General features: G+C 37.9%; 1 protein-coding gene across 1 annotated transcript in view; it reads right to left on the bottom strand.

Annotated features, from left to right (window-relative positions):
• GLCCI1 (glucocorticoid induced transcript 1) overlaps positions 1-10,934 on the bottom strand; it is a 50,468-nt gene extending 39,534 nt beyond the window's left edge. The window contains exon 1 of the mRNA XM_009326108.1: positions 10,930-10,934. The gene's annotated coding sequence lies outside the window, so the exon portion shown is untranslated. The remainder of the gene's footprint in view (positions 1-10,929) is intronic.
• Between the last annotated feature and the right edge of the window lie 373 nt (positions 10,935-11,307).

Genomic DNA, 11,307 nt, shown 5'->3' on the forward strand with positions numbered 1-11,307 from the left:
AGGAATCAGCTAAAATAAACTGCATGAAATCATGAAATTATGGTTCTGCATGCTGCATTGACAGCCAAAAGAATTCTAGTTATACCACCTAGATTGACTGAAAAAAGGTTTCCATTTCTCTGCCAGCAGAATGTAATTTAGTAAGAGACTAACACATGACAGCTCTTTTGAAGAGGACACAGGGCTCAAATAAAACCATCTGCTACAGCTCTAAAATGAAGAGATTGCCTTCCAATCCAACATAGAGGCAGCTAACCTGCACATAATCTCAAAACCATGTTCGCAGTCCATTTTAGCTTAAATAATGCTTTCTGCCATGCGTGCAATGAGGAGAATCACCTGCAGCAGCAGAGCAAGATTGACAGTTAGCACTGGTACCATTATAAAAACTGCTTCAGCTAAATCCACCAGAGCTCATCTGTCAGCATCTTTCCTTCCCATCTCTCTTTCAGCAGTTAGCAGATGCAGTTCAAATTTGGCCGAAACTTTTCCACTCACATCCTTGCATGGATATATCCAGCTTAAAATGACTAAAATTATCCTAAGAACTTCTCAGATGACACAGATTCCTCTCAAGTTGAGTGAAAAACATGAAATAAAATTCATTCTTCCCTAAAATTAGAAGTATTAATATTGTCATCTCATTATCGACATCAGCTGTGACACTCTCCTGCCAAAAGGCTTGCAGTAACAACATTCTTGCAGTAATATCTTGATTTTTTTCTTGAAAGTTCATCTATAACTTAAACTATTTAACCAAGACAGCCAAGTCATGACACCATGAAATACCAGTACTAAATTCCACAATAAAGTTTCATGAGATGTTATTTCTCTTCAGTTCAGTTGATAACACTCTGCAGAACCTTCTGGTTCACCTTCAGAGCTAGTAGTGAAATGAGCCCCAAGCTTAGGTCTCATGTGTTCCTAAAGAATTTCAGATTTTACCTAGGAAATTATTACTAACTTCGAAAGAATTTTCTCCAAAAATTCTTAACACTCGTGGAAGGACTCACTTTGATGGATATCCTAGTCTGCTTAAGACTCTTTTCAAGAGCCCCAAAGCCAGAGTTCAAGTAGTCTGGCTCAAAGGAGATGCAGAGACTAGATACCACATTACGAAGGAGTATCAGATATTTCGAGGACATTCCTACTAGAGATGACAACAAATTTAGAACTGTCTACAAAACCAATGATTCAGAAGTGCCTGTGTGAATACCTCTTAAATAACAAAGTAGGTGGGAACACAGCATGGGAAATCATAAACTAGAAATGGAAAGCTGAGTATTAAGGAATGGTGACCCACAACGACTAGTATGAATGATGGCCCAACACTTAGGTCATGGTTACCACAGCAGCGGCTGCTGATGACTGCCCCACGCAGGTCTAGTCAAAAGTCCCCTCGTCTGTTACACCTTCCACAAGCATGAAAAGAGATACCTCTGCTCTTGCCTGCTTCGGACACGGATTCCTTGAGTACTACAACAGTAGACTTTCAGATACAAGAGGAGGAACATTCTCTGAAGAGTCTGGTCAAGGGGTTTTTTGCCTTTTTGTTTGTTTTTTAAGCAAGCATATAGTGGTACTGTACTGATTCCTGAATGTATATTTGATTCGTCTTTCCTGCTCCGATTATGTACATAGATGGACAAACCGGTGCACATTTCTTTGCAGAATTTGTCTCTATGACATTACGAGGAAAAAGATTGAATAATGGGGATTTAGAGGCCACTCAAAAAAAAAACTTCAATCTTCATTCTCAAGAAGGCTTTTCTCTTGTAACTGGAGCCAGAATCTCTCAAGAAAAGGATTAACGAGGGATTTGGGGTCCCTAGAAGTTTTACTCCACAGGATAAATCTATTGGCTCAAAAGACATTTCCCAGTTGCCAGTGACTGACGGACTTGTTTCTGACCCAATCTGCAAACTGGCTGAATGACTGCATTAACGGTTCAGAGTCGTGCAGAACAACAAAGAGTATACTGTTTGCCACGTACTGTTCATACAAAATAACAAAAAATAGGATTTTAAATAGCAATTTAAAAAACACAACACCCTAATATGTAATTGAACAGAAAAAATATGAAGTTATTGCAGTCCTCCTCCTATAATTTCAAGTTAAACAGCTTAACCTCTTTAATCGCTTAAAACAAAGCAAAATACTAGCTTTTTCAAACACTTAAAATGCAGTACAGTGTTTTGCTACCAAAAGGATATTTCTAAGAGGACATAACAAGAGATGGCCATTTTAAATTGCCTTCTGATACATCTCTAAAAACACTGTACATTCAGCTCCGTAAAACGTCTGTCTTCATTATGTGCACCACATTGGTTTTGATTCAGTTGTATCAACTTCAGAAATTATTCCCAAATTTCTATTTTCAGAAACTGAGACAGAGGATGACTAAAAATGAAGGGGGATGACATTCTGAGGTAACTACTCTGAACAGACTGACATAATCCACTCCAATTTCTTCTCATTATCCATAACATTGAACCAGCCAAAAAAAAGGCACAGAACAGCACCATAATCTAACCAAGGCTCCAACAACCAAACTGAACAAGCAGAAAGCAGTCCACTTCATGAGATCTGAGATCTTTTCACAGATCCAGGTCCATGAACGATGTGCTTTCTACAGCCAAGATTCTTCAGGGAAGGAAGGAAGGAAAAAAAAAAAAAAAAAAAGCAGAACCAGTCTTCCACATAGGCCATTTTACCGTTTGGTCGTCAGGGCAAATTCGGTTTTGTACCTGATGAGGCTTACGAGAATTCAAACTGAATTGCATGAAACAGTAAGTCTATCAATACAAGAGGTAGCCTATCCTGGGAAAACAAAACAAAAAACAAAACCAGTTTGATCTTTCAAAGGAAAATTGTAGACAAAGACCCACAGTAAGGGTTTGGGGAATCAATCATATTGAGTTATCTTTTATAGCCATGACTAAGCCACCTAGAAAGGGAAGAGGTCTTCTGATTAGTCACTGAATCCAACAGGTTAGATCAAGGCACTTCCTTCCATCAAGGAGGTTTTATGCATGACTCTTCAAGGACGTACAGCTCTACTCACCTAACTGCACAGGAAGGCTCAGTGCTCAGAGCTAGGCTATGGATACCCAGAGGAAGAGGGACAGATGGATGAATCTGTAGGCATACCAATGTCGTTGGACCTACAGCTGACTCTCAAAATCTTGGTTGCTATGCATGTATGTTGAAACATAGTCTCTGCCTCACGTCCCTATTCCACCCAACTACATGTCAAGTAAAATGTGACTACGCATATCTTTCAGAAGTCAGATTTTGCTCACAGCAAAACTCCCCTGTTTAAAATCAACATTATCCTTGGAGATCAAGCACAGAAAGAACGCTCTAATCTCAGTAAGAAAAGTAAACAAACTATAAGGAAGAAAGTTTCAGCCCTCTAAAGCTAAGTTATTATTCTAACAAAGATTACTGCTGGCATGTATATGACCTGTATACAAAGACTAAGCATTTAATATCACAAAAGCCTGCTTTGTTCAACAGATGTAACCTACACATTCTCACTCTAACAGGACACCAGAGAGGTAAAACACTAATTCCAAGCCTTTCAGATTTTTATGTATTCCACACTTTTAGAATATATTTTTCTTTGTCAGGTTATCACTTCAAACTTAAACACTATGCAAATACCTAAACTTAGTATCATTTAATAAAGTATCTCAAAAATGTTTCTGGTTTAAAAAGTTAAAACAAAACTGATTGGAGCTCAGCAGCTAAGTACTTAGGAAAAAGAGCACATTGAAACACACAACCAACCATTAACTGTTGTGCACTTCTGCAGGTACAGAGAATTGTCTTCATTTTAGTTCATTAATTTAGATCTGTTGAGTGATAAATTTATCCAATATTGAGAAATTAACTGGGAACCAAAAAGAGCACTGTTTTTTTCTTTTCTTCCAGTGTATTAATAATTAAAATCTTGAAGGAAATTATAAACACATGCAATTAATTCATTAACTAAAGATAATAACACCTTTGTTGAATAAACTTGATGACTCTGAAGGGACTGTTTTTTTGTTGTAATGATAATACTTACAATTTAACAAAATGTTGTAGAAAAGTGAGGGGTTTGTACACCTTTAATCTAATTCCACTTCCCATCAAAATGCAGCTGGACATAATTGTGAATAAAAAGACCTTAAAAAAATCAGAAGGCATGATTCACCATTTTCGCAATCAAAATACAGAAAGAACTGTAATCAATGCACGGTAGGCTATACAATGCCATCATAATGATCACCAATGATTAAGGACAGAAAGCATTCTCCTAGCTACAGCTAATTATACTAAACAAGAATAGTATTTTTTCTGAAAAAAATACCGAAAAATAGAAACGTAAAACCAGATTAAAACTGATCGCTTAAATCAGGCTGCCCAACTTTGCTGATTAAATAAATTATCTTTTCATTATCAGTTTAGTCATAGAAACAAAGGACTAGAAACAACTTCCTAAATCAGGAGCCCAGTTCTCAACTATGACTGACAAAACACATATAATCACTTAAAAACAGATCACAAACTCAGTCTTACAGCACATCGGTATTTTGCCCTCACGATTCCTACTGGAAGAATGTTCCAGGAAGATGTTTTTTTTTTTCCTGATGCATTTCAGGCCTTCTTATAGTTTTCCATATAAACATTTGCATTGTCAAACCAATCCACCCATTCATGTCCTAGCACAAACTTACAGTTCTTCCTTCCCAACTCTCCATCCCCTTCCCCGCTCACTTAGATTCAGAGAAAGCAATTGTCTTTTTATTCAGAGTAGATTTTTTTTATCATCGTCTGGTAAAACTCCTAACCTAGTAGTCCTTCTCTGAGTCTACTCCAGTTTGATTTTACCCTTCTTAAATTGCAGAGCACCAAAACCATGTGCAGTACCCCAGATGATGTCTCAGCAGGCCCCTATGCAGCAGGTTGCTCATTTCTGCGAGACCTGACCTGTGCCCAGTACTTTGTCAGTCACTTCATGTTGGCAGTTTAGAGATCCCACCATCACCCAACTCCACCCTCCAGCATTTTCAAATTACATGTTCCCACTTAGAGGAAAAGATATTCTGCTCAAGTACAACCTCACATAGATAAACCTCCAATTTTTACTTTTAAATCTCACTTTCAAAAATTATTATTTCAATTCCCAAGGTCCTTCAACTTTCGTTTTATAATCTTCCTTTGTACTAATTAAACCTCTAAAAATTCATCAACGGTTTCATCACCCTAATTTTAAAATTTGCCTAAGCAGATAAGATCTACTTCCCGTCTAGAAAATCAGTTCTCTTATCAAAACCACCAGGTTAGCATGACACAATTTGCAAAGCTCATTTTGCACTTCAACATTTCTCACTGTTTTCCACCATCCCTTAGAATTTCTTCTGAAGTTTCACCTATAGCTGAAGTTAGACCAACAGATCTCTACATTTTAGAACTGGATTCAAAATTTTTCACATTTTAAAAACATCAGCATTTTCTCTGCTATACTCTGGTATACTCTCAAACAGTGTTACCTCCTATTCAGAAGATCGCCTTAGAAAGTTGAAGGTAAGCGTGAACTTCTGAGTGGGCTTTTCTAGAATCCTGCAATGCAGATCACTGAACTGACTTCATTAAAATCTGCAATCTGTATTTATCATAGCCTTGGTAATTCCTAATTCCAAATTACCCTCTCCCTTAAAATTTCATTTTTTTGTATCTTCCTGGGTTAAAAATCACTGTCCTTATTGAAAGTTGATTACTTATACTTCATCCTGGTGAGCACAAAGCATTGAATAAGTATCTGTGCTATTTCCTCCAAGATTTTTGCTACTTCTCCTTGGAGTCGACTTTGAAACCATACATTCCAGCAAATCAATCTCAGATCATCCTTAATCTCTTTTTTCTTGGTACCGAATAGCTGCAACTACTTTTTCCTTATTTTTCTATTTGCATGTTTCTATTGTCTGTCTCAAGGCATGCAAAGTCCAAGTCTGTTCAGGTTTTAACAATTCTCAGTTAAGATTCACTTTTTGATTGATAATGTGACATTCTTTTCTCAGTTCTTCCTGCTGTTTCTTGCAGGCTCTCTGCTTATTCCTAGTGGCCTTTTTGAGGTAAGTATCCATGCAATCTGATCACATCCTTGAGTTTTTCTGATGTTTGAAAGATTCCAATAGTGTTAATGTTTTTTAAAACAGATTCTCTCCATATTCAAGTCAGAGCAACCCTGTTTAGCCAAATTTTCAAACTATTTCCTTCTGAAATCTGAAACTTTACTCCAGATTCATGAATTTTCAAACATACCTGTATGTAGGATTTTTTGTTTTGCTGTATATGCCTGTGAATTTGCATGATTAAAAAAGGCCTAGCTGTAGAAAACATCTAACACTTATTGTATATACAGTGCCAGCACACCCATTTCTTCCGCTTCTCCCAGACTTTGAGTTGTCAGACTTGGTAATTCCTATCTTCAGTGCGGCCAAACTGAGTTTCTGCTATAATTCTTGCAATCAAAAGATCTCCCTGCATCCTCCAACTTTGTATTAAAGGTACACACCACTAAATAAAATCATGAGACTCCAATAATCTTAATAGGCTAGTTCCTTCTTTGGAAGAAATTAAGGTAGATGTATACAACAGTTTCTCAAGATTAGCATTTTAAACAATATATGGGCTGCATACTTCAATACACAACTTGGTTTGAAAGCGTGAGTCTCTGTTTCCACAGTAATGCCCAAAGGTTATCTGGATCTTCAGTGTGGACAACTTCCCAAGTTGAGCATGTGTCTCCGGTCATTTCTTGGATGGACGTTTCTCAAATACACGTTACTTTTGAACATGCATGAGTTAATTACATTTTTTGCCCATGAGAAGTTTTTCTCTACCAGATTAGGACTTTTTCTTGTTCCCCTTGAAAAGAACATCAAGTATTTCAAATGTATTTTATGGTTTCTTTGTGGGGGAAGAAAACGCTGCAAAGATGATTGTTCAGGGCAGGGTATCAGGTACAACAAAGGAGCCACTGAAGGTTAAATACCAGAGAAATCAGAGTAGGAGAGAAAGGATGTGCAAGGCTATTCCACTATCAATTGCCAAAATTAAGTAAACACAGCTATCGGTTAAGAATGAAAATTTGAAGACCTTAACTGAAACTTACTTCTGCGAAGACAGCTTCTCCTTTAACCTGGCAGCTCCCCAGCTACTGTGTAAACCTAAGTCTTATTCTGCATTCTTCAGCAGTTAGCTGATATTTTTAGAGTCACACTGTTCAAAGTCTGTTCCGGGACACTCAGCATAAATCTGGGTTTAATTTTTAGTGAGCGAGTCAACTCTCCATTACTTTGAATAACAGAAAATTAAGATATCATGTATAACAAAGATTTTGAATTATACATGACATACTGGATACGGAGGTACAACACCTAACGGCACAGAGTCAACACTGCAAAGCCATTTGGGTTTTGCAATGTACTTTCCAGCGCTCCCGACTCCAGTAAGACTGATTAGCTGACATGCGGCGCTGAATTTAAGCTGACTCTGTGAGAACTGCACTCACCAAACCCTTCCAGAGCACAGACCGCACCACACTGATACCTGCTATAATCATCAGCATCTTCTAGTCCTGCTGGCCTAGTGACCTCTGCCGTGATGTGCGGAAGGAGCGGTAGTGAGACCATGTTAAGTATCTACAGAGACCCACGGGTCTTGCAGAGCTGCTCCCTGGCTCCTCCACGCTGTGTGTCAGTGGCCCGAGTTCTGGGAACACTGCAAAATTTTCAAGGTTTATCCAGCAACATCTCTGATCCAGCATGCGTACAATGCTTCATCTAATGAACGCAACTGTACCGTTATCCTTGGAAGCCGTATGTTCACAGGCCTAGGCATTTATATCTGCACTTAGGTAATCTGCTCCCAAACAGCCAGTGGCTGACTGCATGCCATACTTTGAAGAAGTGGGCTTTGTATTCATGGGCTAATTTCTGCAGACTAGGATTAATACAATTAGCTAGTGATTGAAGTATTGAATAACCAGAATTTGTTTTCTGGTAAGAACACATTATTTCCAAATCACAGTTTGGTTTCCAAATGCTGACAGATGCTAACAAATTATTAGAGTTTTGATTTTTTTAGTACTGCAGCCTAAGCACCTATATTAAAATGTTTAGGTTTTTCTAACCATGAAGCCTTTTTAAAAAACTTAGATATACAGGTAATCCAGCTAGCCAACCTTCACAAAGTATTTCTATCAGAACTCCAGAATAGGCACTGTACACCAAAACACCAGAGATTAAAAGGCACATGGTCTAACAATACCAATTTTGCCATACATTTTTATCGGTTCACAACCGAGTGGTTACAATTACTAAAACAATATTAAAATTCATATAGCTACAGAAATTAGTTTCAAGTTTGTAGTATGAACGCCAGTGATCTTGCAATAACCAGTCAAGCCAGTTAAAATGGGTGTTAATTCCTGAAATTCAGAAGTGTGTCTACAGCTAATCTCCTTGCTTAATGCCTGGTGGTGAGAGTGTAAGAAAGGAGGATGAAGCTAACCTTGTTCAAACAGGTGACTTTGCACTGTTCAAGGAATGGGACACTTAAATTATTATTCCAGTTTAGACTATCTCAAGGCAGAGTGAGAAGAAAATATTCTACAGTGGATTTTAGATTATTCAAGAACCATGACAGACTGCTATTGTACTGTTCTTAGTCACCACTCTTAGGAGCAACATACGAGAGGCATTCTTCCTAAAGAGGAAACAGTATGTGTACTTTGGGTAAAACTAGTTTCAGGTTGTGCAAAACAAGTGGCATATAAGAACCAGTGTTGTTAATCACTCATTTGTATTTGATTCAGAGAATATCCATTGCAAACAGCTACTCCTCAATTTAACACTAGCGGCAGTGAAAGTTAAATCTTTATAAACACCAACATCTGTGTCATCATTTATTGTTAGGGCACATGCAACACTAAATAGGAAGGTCTAACCAATACGGTATCTTACATTAAGGTTTCAAAACCCAAGCTCGTAACATTTTATGACCTACTGGGAAGTATGTATTATCTCCAAAGCAGCAATATCTGATATGGAAAGCTAATTAAGAGATCTACTACTACAAAAAATGAAAACTTTCCATCAAAACCATCTTCCATTGACCTAGTGCCAACTGGTGAGGTTAATCCCTATACACAAATTGTTTGTGCAGAAAACAGCTATTGCTCGAGTGTAGACACCCACACCTTCTGTTTCTGCCGCCCCTGCCCCACCCTGTCAGAGAAAGCTAATCTGTTTTTAACAGGCTGGTGGTCAATAGTTTGGTAGGATACAGCAGCAGCTAATAAGGAGTGGTGCAGATACCAAAGGAGCAGGGAAGCTGCAGAGGCAGTATTACAAGGCCAGAGACAGCAAGCCGAGGGCACTCCCCAGCGTGGCCCCACTGGGCCTGGCTGGGTTTCCTTCCCCAATATAAGCTTCCAGTAGCTACATGCCCTCTTCTGCCTTACTAGCAGCAGAAGACGTAGTCTGAGCAGAGTCATCACCAGAAAATCCAAGGGGACCATGTAAGGGAACAGCTCTGGTTCTAAGTCCATATTCACACAGCTGAGAGAGCAGGAAAGGGTTCCCGAGAGAGCATGTATTTCAGTTTCAACCACGGGTGTTTCCATGGATGAGATCCTAGCTTTGGAAAAATAAGAGTTGGACAGACTGACTCACCATTCAAAAGGATTGATATTACACACTGTATCATGATACTCTGTGTGGTATCCGTACTGCAGAAGTCTCAAATTGCGACCCCTTTCAATACCCATCAGCTATTTCCAAGCTTTAGGATTTAATTTCTGGTTCAAAGACAGTCATAATACAAATTACTGGTGGTGAACTTGAGAGTCAAATCAGGAGGGGAAAAATTAAAGCATAACTGAAGAACAATCTAATTTTTGGGAAGAAGTAAATACACATTCAAAATGTAAGAATTAGATTATTAAGTACAAACGCATTTTCCTTCACTCTAATCTCCAACTCTCTTCATTTTGCAATTGCCCACACCTTAAAAATGGTGACACGAAGGAAAAGGGGATAATCTCAGGCTGACAAGTTGCTGTGGATGTATCCCTTCTAATGAAGAGATGTAAATATTATTTTACTTGCCTGAAAATGCCTTAAGCCACTGTTTAGGCACTACAGGTTTACATGGGAGGCAGCACTGAACAAGAGCGAGCTCAATGCATTTAAATATTAACATTAAAGCAAGATGATGATCATTAATGCAGTTAACTATCTCAAGTCTTAAGCCAAATTTTCCAGTTATGTATCTTTACCACAGGGTCCTTTTTTTCATCAAAAACTGATACTTACCAAAAAATGCTAGTCCATGTTTAAACCCTACTATATTCACAACTTTTCTTGAACATATGCATGGAGAACTAACCATTGTGTCAAGTGCTGGCAATGCTTTTCTCTACTGACGATATTGCCAACCGATTGAAACAGAACTTCCACTTTTCACTGTGGAAAAAACCTATTACCTTCTTCAGATGAAGATAATTACTCAACTGATGAAGTCCCACAAAGAAAGTATTTCAAATATTAACTTAAACTGAAACACTGAGGAGCATATACTTTATTTCCAATAGGTTTTGCATTATTACAACTATTGCTTTCAAGTCTAGGTCGAACCGACATTTCAGAATTACTGCATCAGTTATCTTTTTTTCTTCATGATGATATCTAGAGTAGTAGCGTAAACCCCATTTTAAAAATAACTAGCTTTCCACTGCGAATTTTAGCAATACAGCAAAGCTCAACAACTCATTATGTGTCAGCCTATACTTGGCAAACACTGACTTTTTTGTAAGATTCTAAGATACAGTCCTTTGATCTACCCTCTCTGCATTTTAAGATACATTCTAAGAACCTCTGTTCACCCCACCACCATGGGAAAGAAAAGGACAACAAACAGGAACTGTGAATTTCAGAAAACAAATTTTAGTATTAGCCACTGTTTTACTATGCATGGATGTTGGCAAGAAACTTCAGTTTGGCCATACGTAACACACTAATACTTGCTTGCATCCAAAGAATAAGAATTATTCTTTGGTATAGGTAGTCATTTAAAATAGATATATACTTTATAAGTTATTTTTTCCATGGGGCAGGGATTGCTTTCTTAATAGCTAATGCCTTGCTACAATATCATTCACATTCAATGGAGAAAATACCTTTCTGTTTTTCTTTCCTGCAGTTAACACCTGAAAGAAGCTAAATTAATTTGTCTTATGAAACTTATTTATTA

Source organism: Pygoscelis adeliae, unplaced genomic scaffold (genome assembly GCF_000699105.1).
Source record: "Pygoscelis adeliae isolate BGI_AS28 unplaced genomic scaffold, ASM69910v1 Scaffold15, whole genome shotgun sequence".
NCBI classification, from domain to species: domain Eukaryota; kingdom Metazoa; phylum Chordata; class Aves; order Sphenisciformes; family Spheniscidae; genus Pygoscelis; species Pygoscelis adeliae.